Source organism: Protopterus annectens, chromosome 10.part0 (genome assembly GCF_019279795.1).
Source record: "Protopterus annectens isolate FY-2018-M chromosome 10.part0, PAN1.0, whole genome shotgun sequence".
Taxonomy (NCBI): domain Eukaryota; kingdom Metazoa; phylum Chordata; order Ceratodontiformes; family Protopteridae; genus Protopterus; species Protopterus annectens.
The window spans coordinates 628,498,451-628,519,261 of NC_056744.1; the positions used below are offsets into that span (position 1 = coordinate 628,498,451).

The following is a 20,811-nucleotide window of genomic DNA, read 5'->3' on the forward strand; positions in this document are numbered from 1 at the left end:
TACGCTCCATAGCTTTGCAGAACAGGCTAGTCAGGCTTATAGGGCCATAGTTTCCAGGGTCCGTTGTGGCACCACCTTTGTGGAGTGGGACCACTGTTGGTGTATGCCATTCCTTGGGTACATATCCTGTAGTAAGGCTGAGATTGAACAGTGACTTTATGTGAGGGTTCAGTTCTTCTTGGAGCTCGTGTAAGACGCAGCCCAGGACACCTTCCGGTCCCATTGATGCTGTGTTTTTTGCTTTGGAGAGGGCAGCTGTCACCTGTGCAACTGTGATGTCATGGAGGCTACATTCTGTTGGGATAGACATTTGCTCTTTTGGGGGGGAAGGGGGGGAGTTTGCACTGAACCTGTCTGCCAGGATGTTGGCAATGTCTGTGGGGTCAGTGTATTTTTTGTCATTTTACACTAACTCAGAGCATATCTGGGAGTTGCCACCCAGGTTCCTGACATAACTAAAGAAGGCCTTGTGATTATCTTTAGCGTCTTGTGCAGTTTTTCTTTCGAAGCTGGCCTTAGATGATTTTATGAGGGATCGTAGTTTCTTGCTAGTACTGATCAGAGATGCCTTCCCTTTTTGGGATTTTGCTCTATCATGTAGTAGCTTCCTCCTTCTGTTGTATAGTTTATTTATGGCTGGAGTCCGCCAGACAGGTCTCCTGCCTTTGGAGGAGTGAGTCTTGGTTTTATTTGGGATAGCACGATCCATGCATTCCTGTAGGTGTCCATAGAATGAGTTTGTAAAGGATTCTGCGGTTTGGGCCGTATTTTCCACTGGCCCGGGGGCTTTGAAGGATTCCACCTCAGTTTTGAGAAGTGTGAAGTTTGCTTTTGAGAAGTTCTTCTCTGTGGTTTCTTTGGCTGGGGGTGGGGATGGGATATGGATGTCCAGTGAGATTAATTTATGGTCAGATCTTACCAATGAGGGGTATACCTCTGGTATGGAACACAGAGTCCCCATGTTGGTGATGATCAGGTCCAATATGTTTTCCCCTCTTGTGGGAGTGGTGACCAATTGTTCCATAGCATTTGAGTTTATAAATTCTAGGAACCATTGGGCGATGGTGTTGGGGCTTGAGTAGTGCTCCCAGTCTATGTTTGGGTAGTTGAAGTCACCCAATATAATGGTGTTTGGAGAGAACTTCATATTCTTCAGTGTTCTCAGGAAAGCCGAGTGGGGTTCCTGAGTTTGGGAGGGTGGTCTGTAGCAGGCTACAAACTGAAAGGCAGTTTTGCCCACTGTTAGTTGCACATGGATGGTCTCCGATGCTTTGTGCAGTACCACTAACCTGGAGGTGTGGGTATCTTTGATGAATATGGATACTCCCCCTCCTTTTGTGGTTCGGTCCGAGTTTTGGGGCCGAAAAGCATGGTATGAGGTATAGCCTGGTAGTGCTGGGGTGCTCACGGGAACCTTGAACCAGGTTTCTGTTACTGCAAAGATATCGATATTCTCCATACTGAGGAGAGCCTCGAGTGCGTGCATCTTGAGGTTTAGACTTCTGGCGTTGAGCAGCATTACCCTTAGTTTCTTTTTCCTTGTGTTGTCTATGGAGGTGGGTTTGTCTTTTGAGCCTTGCCTAAAAAAGGCACTATGGGGGTGGCAAGAGCCTTTGCCAGTATTCGAAAGCCCAGGGGTGACAGGTGCAAGCCGTCCCTAGCGAAGCAACGTGGCTTGTCGAGCATGTCATCCCGGGCTGACAGACACAGGATCCCCTTTGAATGACACCAATACTTTAGCCAATTGTTAAAATTGATCATTTTGTCTTTATACTGTGGCATCATTCTTGGTGAGGGTAAGACGCTACTCAAGGTCAGGGTCATACCGGCCTGGGCTTCATGATCAGAGAGCTCCTCTATGTCTCTTTTCATGTAGTCAAGGGAGGTACGTCTCAAGTCATTCACACCAGCATGGACAATGACGGAGTCATATTTGTACTTGCTTTGGAGTGACCTGAGTGCTTGTGTTATGTGGTGGATCCTGGCACCCGACAGGCAGCTTACAGTGACCTTCTCCTTGTTCAGCCTGGTGAGTGGGATGTCAGTGTGTCTGACAATAGAGTCACCTATTACAAGTGTATTAGGTGTGTTGTTTAGCCTTAAGGGCTGTGACTGTGTGGCACACTGACTTTGTGAACTATGTGATACATGGGTATTGTTGTGGGGTAGCGGTTGCTTGGATGTCTGCTTTGGAGGTCTCTGCTGCTTGGGCAGATTTTTATTTAGAGCCTCCGAGTATGTTTTTGCATGTTTATGTGTTTGGTTTGCTGTTGCAATAGGTCTATGTGAGACTGGATTTGTAGTGTGTGTGGTTACCTTCTCCTCCTGACTGACTGTGTCAGTACTGGGTTGAGAGAGCTCAGCCTCCAGTTTGGCTATATAGTTGCATCTCTCACATATATTTGAGCTTGTTGGGAGGAGGAGAGGGTGGTCTGTGTACATAAGGCAGTTGTAACATTGCCTCAAGATTCCCAGATTCACCAGCTGGACTGGAGAGTAAACCTGAAACTGACTTTTGGACATGCCACAATAGTATAAGGAACTACTTTTTGACTGATCAAAAAGGAACCAATAGGGAGCCAAGTACTTTAAGGGAGTATAAGAGGGTGTAGTGCTTTAGTTTATTAGTGCTTACTTATAAGATTACTTATACGAGCAAGTGCAGGGCTTTAGAATGAAAATAGAGTGCTTACTTTGAGATTTAGAACAATGCTAAGGGAAAAAGTGAAGAACAGACTGAGTGGAGCCGGGAATAGTTTAAACCCATTTAAGCGGCACTGCCCGATGCTGCGCTAAGCGCAAAATCGCGCAAAGGAGGGTTTTAAAGCAGGGAAACTGAAAGAGATAGGAATTGACCCAAAATGGCCAATAAGCTACTAGTTTCAGGGTTGAGACCACTCCTCCAGGAACAGATAGGCTGCTCAAAGCTCCCCACTCTCACTGGTGAACAGAGAAGCTTCCTCCTATCCAAGTAAGGATATGGGCAACACAGGAAACTATACCACAATCAGGAATTCAGCAAAACCTGAAATCTGGACTAATCTAGTTCAGCAAAGGTGGGAAAAGAGAATATTTTTTTTTTTTTTTTTTTTTTCAGGAAACAGCAGAAAAACACACAGAAAACACTGTAAATGCTACAACCAGGCTAGCGCACTTTAGTGTGTAGCCTACAACAGTTATACAATACAAAAACAACTTAAATTGATATAAAACAGGTGCAAAAACTGTAAAAAGCAGAAGGCAAATGCAATTTAAACTTTTTAAAGCACAGATCAGTTAGAAATTTGCTTTTTAGGCGGGAAAAGGCAGTTGGAGCAAAAAACAGAGAAAAAAATACTTAAATCTGGAAAAGTCTATCTTGGGTCTCTCTGTTGCCTGTATCACTTTGCAGGACACCACGAGGAGCTGTGTGGAGTTGTATAATGGCGCAAAACCGTGCAAATGCGGGTTTTAAAGCAGGGAAACTAAAAGAGATAGGAATTGACCCAAAACAGCCAATAAGCTACTAGTTTCAGGGCTGAGACCACTCCTCCAGGGACAGATAGGCTGCTCAAAGCTCCCCACTCTCACTGGTGAACAGAGAAGCTTCCTCCTATCCAAGTAAGGATATGGGCAACACAGGAAACTATAGCACAGTCCGGAATTCAGCAAAACCTGAAATCTGGACTAATCTAGTTCAGCAAAGGCGGGAAAAGAGAATTTTTTTTTTGTTTGTTTTTTTTTCAGGAAACAGCAGAAAAACACACAGAAAACACTGTAAATGCTACAACCAGGCTAGCGCACTTTAGTGTGTAGCCTACAACAGTTATACAATACAAAAACAACTTAAATTGATATAAAAGTGCAAAAACTGTAAAAAGCAGAAGGCAAATGCAATTTAAACTTTTTAAAGCACAGATCAGTTAGAAATTTGCTTTTTAGGCGGGAAAAGACAGTCGGAGCAAAAAAAACAGAGAAAAAGATACTTAAATCTGGAAGAGTCTCTCTTGGGTCTCTCTGTCTCTCTTGGGTCTCTCTGTTGCCTGTATCACTCTGCAGGACACCACGAGGAGCTGTGCGGAGTTGTATACAATAATAAACTTTTTAAATCACAGATTCGCTAAAAAAACTGGCGTTTTAGGTGGGATTAGTTAAGACAGCAAGAAAAGCAGAAAAGTGATACTTAATCACTCCAAAGTCACTCTTTTGTCTCTCTGCTGCTGTAGACTCTGCAGAACACCTGGAAGGCACTTGCTGAGCAGAATACAAGCGTAAAAACTGTGCAAATTAGGTTTTTATAGCAGGGAAGTGAAAGAGATAGAAATTAGCCCAAAATGGCCAATAAACTACTAACTTCTGGGCTGAAACCACTCCTCCAGGGAGAGATAGGCTGCTCAAAGCTCCTCTCTCTCACAGGTGAACAGAGAAACTTCCTTCTATCCAAGTAAGGTAATGGCAACACAGAAACTTGTAACACAGCCCTGGATTCAGCAATAACCTGAAAACTGGACTACTAGTTCAGAAAGGCGGGGAACAAGTATATATATTTTTTTTCAGAAAATAGAGCAGATACAATCAAAATTAGCCCAAAAAGGCCAATAAACTACTAACTTCTGGGCTGAAACCACTCCTCCAGGGACAGATAGCCTGCTCAAAGCTCCCCTCTCTCACAGGTGAACAGAGAAACTTCCTTCTATCCAAGTAAGGTATGGCAACACAGAAACTTGTAACACAGCCCTGGATTCAGCAATAACATGAAAACTGGACTATACTAGTTCAGAAAGGCGAGAAACAAATATATATATATATATATATATATATATATATATATATATATATATATATATATATTTCCAGAAAATAGAGCAGATACAATCAAAACAACACTTTACCCAATTAACCAGTTGAGCTTAAAACTGAGCCCTGTTCCAGCAGTCTTCAATCAGACAAGTTCTAACTGCACAGTCCTGCCACTAGGGTAAAGAGAAACCTTCTCCAAAAAAGACGGTCTGGATCAGTGCACAAGTTATACAAACAAAGCTAGATCTAGCTGGCCTGAATCTAGTCTATGCTACAGCAAACAAGGCATACCAATTTCAGAAAGAAACAGTTCAAGTAAGCATGCACAATAAGCCTTTAACCAGAAATTCCCAGTTCAGAAGGGCAGAATCTAGCCTCTCCTCTCACAAGAGTGCAGACCACAAACCTTCTTAATGTAAAATAACTGGCCTGAAGCCCAAGTCCTTAACCCAGAACTAATACACTTTTAGAATAACAGGCACTGAGCCTTCAATCAGCAGTTCCCAACTTAGAAGGATGTACGCTACCTGTCCTGCCACAACAGTGCAGACCACAAACATTCTTAATGTAAAACAACTGGTTTGAAGCCCAAGTGCTTAAACCAAGGGCCTTAGAATAACAGTTACAATTTAATCAGGCTACTAACAAGCAGTAATAAAGGCAGCAGAATAAATTCAATTGAGTACTTTTAAGAAGAGGCAAAAGCAAAATAAGGTAATAAAGTAGGAAGAAACACAAATACAGTAAGGTAGATGAAGTGCAAATTTTTTTTTGAGACGGAGGAACAGGGCAGATTAAGATACTATAGGGGAATGCCCTTCCCAAGTGCTCTCTCTGTACACCGCAGAGGAGATGGGACTGGTAGGAGTATCCAAAATCAAAATATGATCTCTCTGTACTCAGTTGAGTGAGCAAATGAGATGGGTCCAGGAGGAGTGTGCAAAAAGAGATTTACAGCAGGGGCGGGCAGTTCCAAAGCCACCAAGATTAACACCACAACAAGAAACAGGGAGGGGGGAACTAACTGCAGAGAGACAGATACACAATATTTACTGAATCAAAGACATACAATATTTACTTACTCAAATCTTAAATAAGTGCAGAAAAATATACTTAAATCAGCTTGTGTCCAGTTGATATATGCAGACAAGTCTCAGTAGCCAGCAACTCGATTTAAAATGATTACTAGAAATGTAACCAACACAGATTTTAATGCTAGCAGAAACCCCCAAGCTAACTAACAGTAACAAAGGAATTTCAAAGCAGTCTAACAACTTTCAGTGAGCTCAGATGGCTACACTTTTTCACACTTCAGGCAACTTGACTGCAGAGAGACAGAGACACAATATTTACTGAATCAAAGACACACAATATTTACTGACTCAAATCTTAAATAAGTGCAGAAAAATATACTTAAATCAGCTTGTGTCCAGTTGATATATGCAGAGAAGTCTCTAGTGAGCAACTCGATTTAAAATGATTACTAGAAATGTAACCAACACAGATTTCAATGCTAACAGAAACCCCCAAGCTAACTAACACTAACAAAGGAATTTCAAAGCAGTCTAGCAACTTTCAGTGAGCTCAGACGGCTACACTTTTTCACACTTCAGGCAACTTAACTGCAGAGAGACAGAGATACAATATTTACTGAATCAAAGACACAATATTTACTGACTCAAATCTTAAATAAGTGCAGAAAAATATACTTAAATCAGCTTGATTGAAGGGGTTGTGTGGGTGAATGCTTCATTTTGGTGGTTGCACATATCAGGGAATGTTACTGAAATTTTGTTTGGGAAGTGTTTAATCTTGGTGATTGTGCATACCTCAACATTCAACTGAAGGGGTTGCTTGGGTGAATTGTTCATTTTGGTGGTTGCACATACTAGGAAATGTTACTGAAGGGTTGTTTGGGGAAATGTTTCATTTTGGTGCATGTGTATACCTGTTGGTGCATGTGTATACCTGGAAATAGTGATGAAGATGTTGCTTAGGGAAATAATTCATTGTGTACCGGGGAAGTGCTTGTGCATACATGGTCAGACTGCTGAAGTGACCACTGGGCAAAATAGTTTATTGTGTCATTTTGATGCTTGTGCATACACAATGCAAAACAACTGGAGAGGTTACTGGGCAAACATAGAAATTAACTCTGCAAATTACGTATGGTTACATTACTTAGAATACAGCACAGAAATTTAAATATAGTGTAATATGTCAGCATATAAGACATCAGATACACCGGTGACTAATTAATAGTATAGTGTAAAGTAAGCAATTAAAGACAGCAAATCACTTCTGCTTGTATTATTCTATTTCTGATTATACTCAGTAGCTGCCTGAGTGAGATAAAGGTTATTATTTGCTGACTACTATCAGCATGAGCTACCATATATTTTGTGCGTTTTTCATGGCTTTGTCAGTCATGTGTGTAATTTAGGTGGGAGGAAGGCCTCAGTAATATACAAGTGTTATTCTGCTTTTACTGAATTACTAAGGTCTTCTCCCAACAGATGTTGATGAGTCTGTGTAACATAACAGCTGCACACGGTAATATAATGAATGCCTACTGAACAGGTTATATGCAGTAATTATCACCTGTGTTTGTGCATGCATAACTTTGTAGTAATGCAATGCAATGCATGTCATTATAAGATTAACAATAAGAGCACTTACAGAATAGCACTGAGTCATTATTACTTTTCTGGTAAAACTGTCAGCAGCTGTCACTTTTATTCACATAGGTAGAAGTTGATGAATGCACAAGCTGGATTTAGGTTTTTGTCTGCATGGAGTCATTTCAAGCCAACTTCCCACCAGTTTCTTTCTGTCATTTTCACAATTTCTTATAGACACAGTAAAGTCCCCATTGTGGTTATATGCTTCATATTCTTGTGAACTACTGCAATTGAACATTGTATCATGTAGTAATTTTCTGTATCACACAGTCACTATATAGGTTACTGGTGTGTTGCTTTTCCAGTGCCTCTGTGCAGGTATATAACATCAGAATGTTGTATAATGTTGTGTTTTTCAGGTGTAATTTCAAGTGGAAAGTAACACATCCCACATTGAACATGTTCTCTGTGGAGGAGAAAGCAAGCAGCATGTATCTGTTACGTGAAGGAACAGACTCTGATGGTTGCAGCAGTGGTTCAGACACGGGTGTGTACCTTGAGCACCACGTAATGCCAACCAGAGTGAGGATGAGGACTGTGACACAGATGATGAGATTCCACTCGCATGTCTGCATGAGAAGGCCATTGCCTGTGATATGGATGATGTCCGCGTGCCAGCCATTCCTGACAGATGACTACGACTTGCAACAGAACACCTGAACCTGGCTCACACTTTCTGGTAAAATGGTGGAAATCAAGATGCAAAAACTGTGCCAGCAAGGGTAAATGTACTGAGCCATCGTGGGGTTGCCTGACTTGCAAGATCAACCTGTGTGTTGAATGCGAGTACCATGGCCATAAAGATGTTCTGCATTGATAACAGCAGGGAAGGCACATAATGTGATGTACAACAGAAATCAAGGTGTGTATTGCTATGGCACTGGTGAACTCTTCAGCTTGGTGCTGAATGCTGTGTGCCTCAGGGGGTGTCGCACCTGGACACCATGAATGTTAGGATCATCCTGTGGTCTGACATAATTCCTCGCCAGATATGGAAAACAGCAAACAGTCAATGGGCAGTGCACACGGCCAGATATTTACAGAATGGGTTCATGCATGGCTTGATGCACAGGGTTGGTGAATCTACAATCTGCCATGACAGCATCACTGCAGAAGATGTACACCTTTTCAGAAGAGATGGTGTTCACCTAACTGAGGAGGGCATTGCGTTGTTCTTGACTGACATCCACAATGGCATAAGGAGAGCTATGCATGATAAATTGGTGATATGCAGCTTGTGAGAAGAATGGAAAACACCCATGACTAAGTAGGACCAGTATGGTAAATAAAACTCTATTGTTATATTTATGAACACCGTTGTCACTAATTACAACACAGGAAAAGACGTGCTAGGGAACTTGTACACATGCTGAGTAACCCTTCATTTTCTGCTTGTAAAAGAATGATCTGTATGCTGTGCACAGGTACAAATACGTGTTTGCTTATGAATTGTGTTGTGTAAAATATGATATTTTTCAGAGTTTGGAACTTAATTGGTAGGGAGCTGGTGAAGATGCTGAGAAATAACAAGTGTTTCAGGAGAGTGCTACCACGTACAATCAAATATGTCAGTAACCATCCTGCAATACTTTTTTCTTATTTTCCTTCTGCTTGTATCAGGCATGTGTGGAGTTTAGATGACACGAAGGGCTTAACGATACAGAACTTGATACCTTAGGTCCATTGCTGAATGGACACATGTAAAGAGAAAAGGCATAGGTAAGGCAGACTGCTGACGCTGAAGGAGGTTGTGAGACTGTAGTGGTATCAGCTGTCTGAGTGGGTAGCCAGCACAGGTATCAGACAGATCAGATGGCCTTGCATGCCACTGAAGTCCCATGCCTGTCCTGGGTTTCATTAGTGGAGTGGCGGTCCTTACCTTGCTTTTTCTCTTTACATGTACCCATTCAGCAGTATGTTGGCTACACCAACAATGTGTATATTTACAGTGATATGTGTCTACACGGTAAAACAACTGGGTCTGAATGCTGTATACATGTACAATAGCATATTGTTTAGGACTCAGGTTATGGAAATTATGATTTTTTTTTCATATTTTGGTAAATAACTTTGCAAGGGAGCATCTCAATGTGCTAAGTAATACCTCATTTTGAAGACAGTATTAATAGTTCCAACATGGTAAAAGAACTGTTTCTGTATGTCATACGCATGTACAGATATCAGTTTATTTTGGACTTGGGTTATGGAAATTGTGATTTTTTTTTTTCATATTTTGGTAAATAACTTTGCAAGGGAGCATCTCAATGTGCTAAGTAATGCCTCATTTTGAAGACAGTATTCATAGTTACAACATGGTAAAAGAACTGCCTGTATGTTGTACACATACACATAATTATCAAACCTACCAATATTAGACCAAATGATAAACATTACTACAAACTTCTACTCAAAGCCCTCAAATTCATTACCACTCTGAATCACAGACTAGCCACAGATGGTGATATCCACCCCAACCCTGGCCCTTCCCCTCCACTCAATTGTAATTCCACCCTATCCTCCCCTCCACTTCTCAATCTAAACTCTAGACCCTTTAACTCTCTTCTGACCTGTCATCTAAACATCAGAAGTGTAAACAATAAGATTCACAACCTACATGCCCTTTTAGCTACTTGTTCCCCAGACCTACTATGTCTCACAGAAACCTGGCTTAAACCAAGTACGAAAGACACACAGATAATCCCACCAGGGTATGGTATACTAAGAGCAGACCGAATAACTCGTAAAGGTGGTGGTGTAGCCATACTCTACAAAAATACATTACAAATCTCCCTTGCCTCTCCACAACCCCTCCTAACAAACAATGCCGAAATTCTACTTGTAAAACTTCAACCAAACAAACATAAAAGCATAAATATAGCATGTATTTACATCCCCCCAGGCAACAATAATAACAAAACCTTAGAGGACTTTCTCCACTGGTTAACTCAAACTCACCCCAGGAATCCATAGTGTTAGGTGACTTCAACATCGATTGGAATTCCTTCTCATCTAGCTCCCCATCTAGCAGCATAAATCTACATGGCTTTTCTCAGCTCATATCCACTCCTACCAGACTAGGTAAACCCCAAAACAAAGACAGCATCCTGGACTGGATCCTTACTAATAAAGATCCTGACCAGTACTCAGCAGGTACTCACCCAGAGGACATGAGTGATCACTTACTCACCTATGTTATCAAATTCAAGAAAATCACCCCCTTCTTACAACCATAAAAAAAATCAGGAACAATAATAAATTCAACGCCTCCATTTTTCAAACTGAACTTAAAGCCCACAACTGGACAATACTCAAGTCTCTTCCTCTTGAAGAGGCAGTTATCTACTTCAACACCACCTTTCTCAAGATTCTAGATTCCCATGCTCCAATACGGTCCATTAGAACTAAAACCAAAACCGCACCATGGCTCTCTAAGGAAACAAAATCCAAAATCCTATCTAGAAACAAGATGTGGGTCACATGGCGTACCTCTAAAGACCCACACTCCCACCAAACCTTCCGCAACTTAGAAATGAAACTAAAAGAATGATCTTAAATGATAAAAAACTTCTTCCTCCACCTCCAACACAATCACCTTAATAATCCACAAAAATTCTGGGCAGGCTTAAACAAGCTCCTGCACCCAGGCCAGGCAACCACCCCACTCCAACAACTTGCAAACAACAGTGCCCTGTAAACATTGCTAACACATTCAATAGTTTCTTCACAGAAACTATACAATCCCTGGCCACACAATTCAAACAAACAACCAGCCCACTCCACTACCCATGCCAGCAGAATACTACAACTACATCAGATCATCTATTTACCTTCGATCCAGTACCCATATCCTTTATAACATCTCTTCTTAAAAACTAAAACCCACTAAGCTAGCAGCTGACCTTCTCCCAGCTGAGTTTCTGCAAAAAGCAGCTGAGGCCATTTCCTATCCCGTCTCCATAATCATAAACCGTACCTTGTCAGAAGCCTTCATCCCCTCCATATGGAAAATGTCCCACATTATTCCTCTCCATAAAGGTGGTAGCTCACTAGAGCTAACCAACTACAGACCTATAGCTATACTCTCACCCCTGGCCAAAATTATGGAAAAGTGTGTCCACAAACAACTGATGGAACACCTCACCAAAAATAAAATTCTAGCTAACTCCCAACATGGCTTCAGGCCAAATCACAGTACCACATCAGCCCTACTATCCTTTTCTAATACCATCAATAACTTCAGAAACAATAATAAACTATCATCTGCTCTTTTCTTAGACCTCTCCAAGGCCTTTGATATGGTGAACCACATTCAACTCCTCCATACATTAAAAACTATCACTCAGCAATTCCACGCTGAAATGGTTCCAATCCTACCTGTCCAATAGGCAACAGGCTGTTCTATGGCAGGACAAATTATCTACATGCCTACCTGTTACACTTGGAGTTCCCCAAGGATCTATTCTTGGCCCTCTTCTCTTCACCATCTTTGTTAATGACCTGCCCACAATCACCCCCATGCCACATGCATTCAATATGCAGATGATTCAACTATCATCAGCACTGCCTCCAACCTGGCAGACCTCACTGCTTCAACCCAAGACACCTTCAACCTAATAGAAAAATGGTTCTCAAGTCGACAACTAGTTCTCAACCCCAACAAAACAAAACTACTTACTTTCTCACCCACTAACAAGACTCTTCCCCACCTTCTCTATTACATCCTCCAATGGAATCACTATATCACCAGAAGCTCACACAAAGCTATTAGGTGTTACCATTGATAACTCCCTTAAATTTGACACCCATTTCAATCTTACCATCAAAACCGTCAATAAAAGCTTGGCTCTCTCTATAAAGTAAAACACTTTCTCACTCCTCACGCTAAAATTACAATTGCCAGCACACACCTACTATCAACTCTTTTCTATGCCTCCCCTCTTTACAAACCTAAACAAGACAACCCTTAAACTTGCTTCTTGTTACAATCACATAGCTAGATTTGCCACAAATTCCACCTTTAGAACGCACCACTGCACTAACTTGAAGCAACTAGGGTGGTTAGAGTTTTCCAGCCAACTCCATTTCAACCAACGCAAAACGGCTCACCAGATACTGTATCACCCAGAGAAAACACCAGCTCTGAAAAACATCATTCACCCCTATATTAACCTGCAATCTTTACGCTCCTCCAATAAGATCTTAGCTCAAACTACCAAAGCCAATAATTCTGCTGGGGATTCTCTATTCTCAAACTTTGTAGGTAAAATGTGGAACTCCCTACCGACCATGCTCACCTCAGAACCCTCACTCCTACAATTCAAAAATTAGGTTAAAGCCCATCTCAATACTCTCTGGCAATGTCCCTGTTCCAAACCTGATTAACCACTATCATTTACCCTTCTCTTAGCTCACTATCCTTAACTGCTTTTAACAAGGCGCCTCGCCTTTGTAACTGACCTATTTTTTTTATATGCTGCTGTTGTTTTTTTCCCAAGATGTGATGTATCTTTATATTGTATTTAGAACTCAACTATCTTCCTTTTTTTGCATTAACAATGTTCATATGTCTGTTATGTACTTGGAGCTTTTCTCCCCGGGCCTCCGCTGAAAATGGACATGTATCCAGTCGGACTCTCCCGGTTAACAAATGTAAAATAAATAAATAAATAAACATGCACAGATATCGAAGTTTGTTTAGGACTTAGGTTATGGAAATTATGATTTTTTTTCATATTTTGGTAAATAACTTTTTGCAAGGGAACATGTCTGTGTGCCAAGTAATACCTCATTCTGAAGACAGTTTTACTCCTTACAACGTGGTAAAAAACTGTGTCTGTGTACTATACACATATACAGATATATCAGTTTGTTTAGTCTTGTAGGATTATGAAAATTATATACGTTTCCAGTACTTCTCATTATTATGCACATATCTTTGCAAGGGAGCATGGTCATGAAGCTGTCATTGAGACACACAACTTGTACACTGATATGTAGCCTCTGACTGTTACAGGTGATGATATATTAATCATATTTCTGTGAATATCTCCGTAAAGGAGCATCACACAGTAATGGTTAAGGTAACATTTTAAAGCTGACATTCATACAAACAAATTAAATACACATTGTATGGGTCTACATGGTACATTGACCAAGATATTGTGCTTTGCTTTTCCAAAAAAGGTAAAAAATATGCACAGTATCAGCATTCCTTGCCAAACATTTAATAATGACTTTGATATGCACTAACATTATTTACACTGTTGGAAAGGTCAGCGTCTGCTGAACAACTTTCGCATTTCCATTTTTACTCTAGCTCTTATAGTTAAAGTATTTATGAACATTTGTTTTCTGTATGATATTACAAATGGATTTTCTGAAAATGAGCTCAGGCTGCACTATTGTTCCTATGGTGGAAGTAAGCAGGTTTCTGAGCTACTCGGGAGTGAATGAGTTAATACAGAAGTAGATGGTGCCCATTTTAAGTTTGATGGAGAACTCTTGTCTTTAGTGAATACCTCACATTCTGGGAATAATTAAACCAAAAATAGCTTGAATCAATCTGATTGGTCTCCTGTCCAGCCTGCTGATAAGAGACCATATTTGAGATCAAACATATGGAAGGGAGTACTTGAATGTAAACTCGTCTTGCACATCTTCTACAGAAAATTACTGGGGTACATTTGGCCGTAAGAAAGTCCATGGAGAATATTTCACCTTATAAGATCAGTCTTACCTGGAGCAGCTGCCTCATTGAGGTAGAATATGCTTACCAGTTTACTAGACAGGCTGGCTTGCACAGTCTATCTACTGTCTGGCATAGTTTACCTATTCTATCTGAAGTGGCACAAACTTCCTTGACCAGAACATTGCTTTTTGTTGAAGATTTTAGTATGTTAAACAACATAATGGTCACCACGCTCATGTCTGTCCTCAAGGTGAATTCATCTCCTGTGATGTTTTAGCCTCTGAACTTTTCCACTAAAAATGCATATGTCATGGTCATGTCATGTCTCAAGCACAGCAGTTGAGGCAGGATCATTATGTATTGCGGTGCCTGCCAGTAAATATTTTACTTGAATTTCCTTTCTTTTATTTGCATAAGCTTGTCACCTACATATTTAGGGGGAGCCTCACAATAAAGTGTACCACATGGTGGTCAGGCTAAGAGCTTGGTTCCATATATAAATATGAGGTACCTACACCTGGATGGAATATTGCGTTAAATGAGTCCCCTTTTTGTATGTAGCTGAGTTAATTACCTAAGCAAATCCACAGCCTTTCGTAATGGAAGGGAACTTGCTCATTAAAGCCACTGATTAATCATTGAACTTAAACAGAAAACTTCAAGACTTTCCCAAATCATGCTGCTCAACAGTGATTCAGCAAGAAAGTTGATGAACTACAAGAAAATGTTCAGGCAGATGGTCCATGAAAGAATTTCAAGTCTGTTTCTCCTCCTAGGATTCATTCAGATTAGATGGTAAATCCAAAAGTAACCCCCCCCCCCCAATCTTACCTTGTCTACGGCAGTGAACAACAGAAAAAAATTGTGGAAAACCACCAGCTATATGGAAGCTAAAGCTGGACTCTAACTAGCTGTTTATTTGAAATGCAAGTTCAGTGTGATATAGCAGTTGTTTGTTGTGGCTGTGCAATGGCAGCCTGAATTTGCATTTGTGTGCAGTGCCCTGTGTAGGATCAGTTGGGTGAAGCTACCTCCTAATGGGCTATGATCAATACAAGGTCTCTTTGATATCTAGCAAAGACAGTGATGACTTGTCATTAAGTTTTCCCTATGGTGGTACCATGTAGGCATAACAGAGATTAACCCTCCCATCTTTGAGGTAAAATAATTAGTCTCCACAGTGTATTTTTAGGATTCCTAGACTTCTACACACATTAAATATAGTCGATTTGTTTCTTGGAAGATAAAAACGGCAAGGACCCAACAATGGATTCATATTATTATGACCAGATCCATAATAGGCTGAGGAAGTGGAATATCTAAGATCTAAATAACTTAACACAGCCAAGGCCAGGCGACACATTAGGCTAATCAAATGTAAAATAACCACTTATCTGTGATTATAGACAATTTAGTATTTAAAATATGGTTTTGGTATACAACATGTTAATATGGACATAACCAAAATGTTATTCTTTTGATGATGATGATAAATTACTTAAAATAGCCTAGAGAAATATAAAGAGTATTATGGTTGGGTCTCGTATCCAATTTCATTTTTATGTAATGATAAATGGGTGTAAAAAAACTGGTAATGAGTGAAGCTTATGAGGTAAACATTTTGATATCTATTTTGAGAACACACAACAGTTGGTTATAATTGTTGATCAAATAATAATGTTTTGCAATGGATGGGAAGTTTTAACTGTTAATATGTGGCAGCGTGTTAAAAAAAAAAAAAAGTTCAAAAGACTGTGTGGAATCCTACAGTACTGCATGAATGTGGCCAGTTTCAGCATGTTATGTGGCATTACTTTACTGAAGAACTGCTCTTTAAATCTTACCTGCTTGTGATCCTCCCCATTAAATTAAATTAAAATTGAAACAAAACCAAACAGCACTCCAAAGGATAAGTACCTCATTGAATGAGAAGAAGCAAACACGTAGAAGGACCATAAAAGTAAACTTCAAGCACATTTATTAAAATTAACCCAGTGCACAGGAACAGGTAAGCGCTTTCACAGTTAGCTTCATCAGACCAAACTATTGCACACCCCATAACCAAGTTTAAGTACAACAACCTGGCCAGACTGCATGATGAAAATCACATGATGAAAATTACAATGTCGTAAAATCACATGATGAAAAGCATTGGGTTGTACCTTAAGCACATATTGAGTACAGTATAAAACATGAATTTATAACTAAATTTCACCATGAAAGAAAGTGTACAAGTCACAATATACATTTTATAACAGAAAATAAAAAATATAATATGTATATATATATATATATGTGCATAGATATCCGTATATATAATCATAAAACATTCAATTAAAAAGTCATTACACTTTTAAACACCTAGATTTCAATACAGGTCTAAGGGAGGCTTCCTCATTTAAGCCTTTCCCCTTATCTGCCCTAAGTTGAATGATCCAGCTCCGTTCTTTACTTTCAGTGCAGTTCCTAATGTCCCCTTCTCTTATACTAGGAAAGGGGGTAATAATCCAGTCAGCATGGAAGTTGCATGTCCGCCTGTTACTTGCATCTTCTCTCATCAGGCCTACAAGTCATGGTGCCCCCAGTATTCTCTGAAATGTGAAGGTCTGGTTACTACCCTTCCCCTCCCTCCCATACACAGTGGTCCTCCTGTGTTTAAAGAAAGACCCTAATTCCAGGAATTACCCAGAAGTCCTGTTCCTCTGAGTTGTGTCATTTCTGACACAGCTCTTTAGTTTTTTTTTTTTTTTTTTTTCACTTAGAGACTATAACTTTATCACCGATTGCTGGTGTGTACACTCATCACCGTGAAGGCCTGCTGTATTTTCTTCCTCATCCTTGTGTGCTTCTAAAAACTGCTGGGAAGGCTTGGAAGTACCACTGCTTATCATGGACCTATCAAATGACAAATGTTGACAATGTAGTGGGCTATGCCACCTCCCTCCCTTGCAAGATGGTTGAATAGACATAGATGTCTCACCATAATCCCCCTGCATTAACTTCTCCAGTGCTCAGAATGCTGCTTGATCTCTGGCTGTCTGGGCTGTAGTTAGGGCTTTATCTGTGTACACTATGTTGCTGACACATATCGGTCAACATCTTCAGGTGAAAGAAAAAGCAAAGAATCGGCAGGTGGTGTGAGATTAAAAGCATTAGCATAGTTTGTGGCAACAACCCATCTCCATGTTGCTTTTTCTGGACGATTATATCAGGTGTACTGCACGCAATTCTGGTGCCATTTAGAAAAGGGGAAATTAAACTGGTGAAAGCATGAAAAGTAGCTACCATACTAGGAAGGGTATGGAGAAAATATGGGAAGAGCAGACTTAGAAAGCTGAATATGTAAACATTAGAAGAAAGGGGTGTGGCTGAAAAGGGTTAGTTGATCAGTCCACCTGCCTGGTTATCAAATTGCATTAAATTTTGACATACATTATGTGGGGAGAGAAGCAGTTGGAGGAAGCCGTATGTGGGTGAAATCAAGACATACCTTCTTTTCTATCTGCTTCTGTATGTGATTGTGTTGTGGCACTGATTTAACTGAAGATCCATGATTAGTGAAGGAAAAGTAATTACATAAGTGCTAAAAAGGATTACAGAATACAGATGGCATTTATGGTGTTGCTTGACATTTGTATCCGTTGAGAGTTTACTGAGGTGGATATTAGGTGGAATAATTCAGCAGTGGTGAGATGATGAAGGTTGAAAAGTTAAACTAATGCATCTTTGAAGTAAATATACAAAATCTTGTGGTTTGCTAACTTTTGAGTATGCATTTACTACATACAGGTCTCTCAATTTTCTGCAGGGAATTTTGAGAGAGTTCCTGTTTTTCATTTTGCTTTATGTTGGAAGTAAATAAATAATAATAAAAAAAAGAGGACCCTGCTTAACATTTTAAGGTTGCTTTCAGAACTTTAATGTATTCTGTTTGTCATACCTCTCAACCTGCAGACACTGGAAATGGGAACAAAGGCTCCTGAAAACTAGGAACATCCAGCTAAAAATCTGGACATCTAATTAACAAAAATTGAATACCAAAATAGCATACAGATCTTCCCTCTTCCAGTAAGAATGTGGGATAATACTCATAAACATCTTTAAAAATAGAGTGATAAAAATTATGGAAAAATGTAAGCACATTATAGATTTTACACCATCTCTCTCTGATAGACTTTAATGAGTTGTATAGAAAATTGTACCACACAAGGGCATTTATTTTTACTTCAGAAAAAGGAAGTTGTAAAATATGTGTCCTGTTTCTTTAAATTATTGTTGCCACTGGTATGTTGATTACGTAATGTGATTTTCTGTTTACTAGACAGAATCAAATTATCATGTGAAGAGGAGGATTTAGTAAATTATGTCAAGGGATAAATCAAGCCTGACAATACTGACATACCTCCAAAAATAGGGACATCCTAAATCAGGCCTGAAAACATGAATTTTTCTTCAAAACAGGGGCAGTCGAGAGGTCTGGTTTAAGTTCAGATATTCTGTTTGTTATCTGATAATGGCAAAGAGCGCTGTACTACCTGCACCTTTTCCCTAGTTTTGCATGCATGTCTTTTCCTACACTTGCATAATTTTGTCTTGGCTCCAAACCAAACTTAACTGAGCACAACGTGACTGCTGCTGTTGCAGTCAGCATTCTAAAATAACAGGTGAACTGTAGTTCACCTTTGCAGTACATTTACTGGTATGTGTATGTTGAATTAACTTAATCAGAAGTTTGAATTTAGCAAACAGACTTTCAGGAGTCTGTGACATAAATAATAACCTTTCAAAACTTTGTTGTCTAGTAGACTTTATTGCTTTAGATTGCTCTCTTGTTTTGGGGCCTTTGGTAGTTTTCAAGTTCAATGTGAAAATATTTCTGTGCTCTGAACTTTTCATTGGTGAATTTATTTTTGCTTTATGGAAAGTGTTCATTTTCCAGTTGAAATTAACTGAAGCAGTATATAATGAACATTTACATGGATTGTATTTCAATTAAAAGTCACACAAGACACAGATGTATCCATTTGTGGTAAAGTTTTTTTATATGAAATCTTCAAAATAACAGATGATTTTTTGTCTACTCTATCATTGACTTCATAGTGTTAACAGAAAAATATAGCTTTAATACCAGAAAAAAGACAAGCTTGAGCCATTCAGTCTACTTATGTCCTTGCTTAGTGTTTCATCTGTATGACCCAGGCAAGTAAATCCTACCTGCTTCTGCTGCTGCTGGTCAGATTATTTTATGTTTGCCCCTTGTTTCTTGAAGTCTGTCATGCCTTTGTTTTTGTTAATCCATTCCTTCCTTAAGAAGTATGTGCAGTAATCTCTCTGGCTTCCTTGTATTACCCCTGGACTTTTTTCTCCTACCTTCTCATCTTGTCTCTTATTCTTGAATGTATATTATTCTGTAAGATTCTGCCTCGTTGGACGTGTGAGTCCTTCACGGTGCATTTTGTTGTACCTCACCCCTGGTACAAACATCAGGTTATAATCTTTTCGCATATTACCCCACCTACCTGACGTATTTGTTACCCTTCCACTTACTGTGTGTAGAAGCTTCTGGGTAACAAATGGTGCTGTCATTTGGGTGCATATAATGGTTAAGGTGTTTACCTCACAGCCACAACGTACAGAGTTTGATTCTCATCTTTGAATGTGAAATTAGCTAGGCATAAAATGGCCCACAACGGCAGCTACCTTAGTACTTACCTATGAACCTATTTCATGCATGTTGAAGCTTTTTTTCATGTTTTATCTTAAACTCAGCTCATGCCTCTCAACTGTACAGATTTTTGCAGACTGTCCAGATTTATCCCCTCATATTTTTCGCCCATTTGTTATAAATTGTGGTTTCTGGTTCATAGGTTCATACTAGGCTATCTGCCCAAGGGCATTTATAAGCCTAGCCCATAGTTATATGGCTTTCGCCACCCCTTTAGTTTGAATAAAAACTATGCCTATCATTTTTCTGTGCCTCTGTCAAGCAGTGACACTGAAGTAATCCCTGGGGTATATCTGCGATCTCCCATCCATTGGTCAAGATTCCTCTTGAACAAGGCCAGCGAGGTGCTCTGCCTCACATGTACCGGGATTTTGTTCCACAGCATAGGGAGTCTCTGGGTGATGAATCTGTCCCTCCAGCACACGTTCTATTTATAACCGTGTCAAGGTTTAAGTCTCCCGCCCTTGTGGTTCTGAGGGATCTAGATTTTTTGAGGTGAAGCATATTCATCAAATCTGGGTTTGACATGGCCTTATATGTCAGGCACAGGTCACTTCTGAGCAAGCGGTATGAGACTGAATAGAGCTGGAGTTCTTTCAGTCGGGCAGCATAAGACATATTTTTGAGACCCTTTATCCTTTTGGTGAGGAACTTTTGGGGCCTTTCAAGCTGCAGCAGGTGTCTGGTCAGATACATTCCGAACGGGGCATTGTACTCAATCATAGGTCTAATGAGTGATGAGTACAGGGGGACGACGACCTCCCTTGATCTAGATGTGAATCCCTTCATGATCAGGTGGGCGATATAGAAGGTTTTCCTAACTACTTTAGCAACATGAGTGTCAAACGAAAGGCTACTGTCAACTTGGGTCCCCAGATCCCTGATGACTTTTTCTGTGCTCAGTGGATTGCCACCTATATGGTAGCTAGGGGTAACCT

General features: G+C 40.0%; 1 protein-coding gene across 1 annotated transcript in view; it reads left to right on the plus strand.

The window, feature by feature from the left end:
* TEX9 (testis expressed 9) overlaps positions 1 to 20,811 on the plus strand; it is a 1,071,864-nt gene that overhangs the window by 173,602 nt on the left and 877,451 nt on the right. The gene's annotated exons all lie outside the window — the stretch shown is intronic.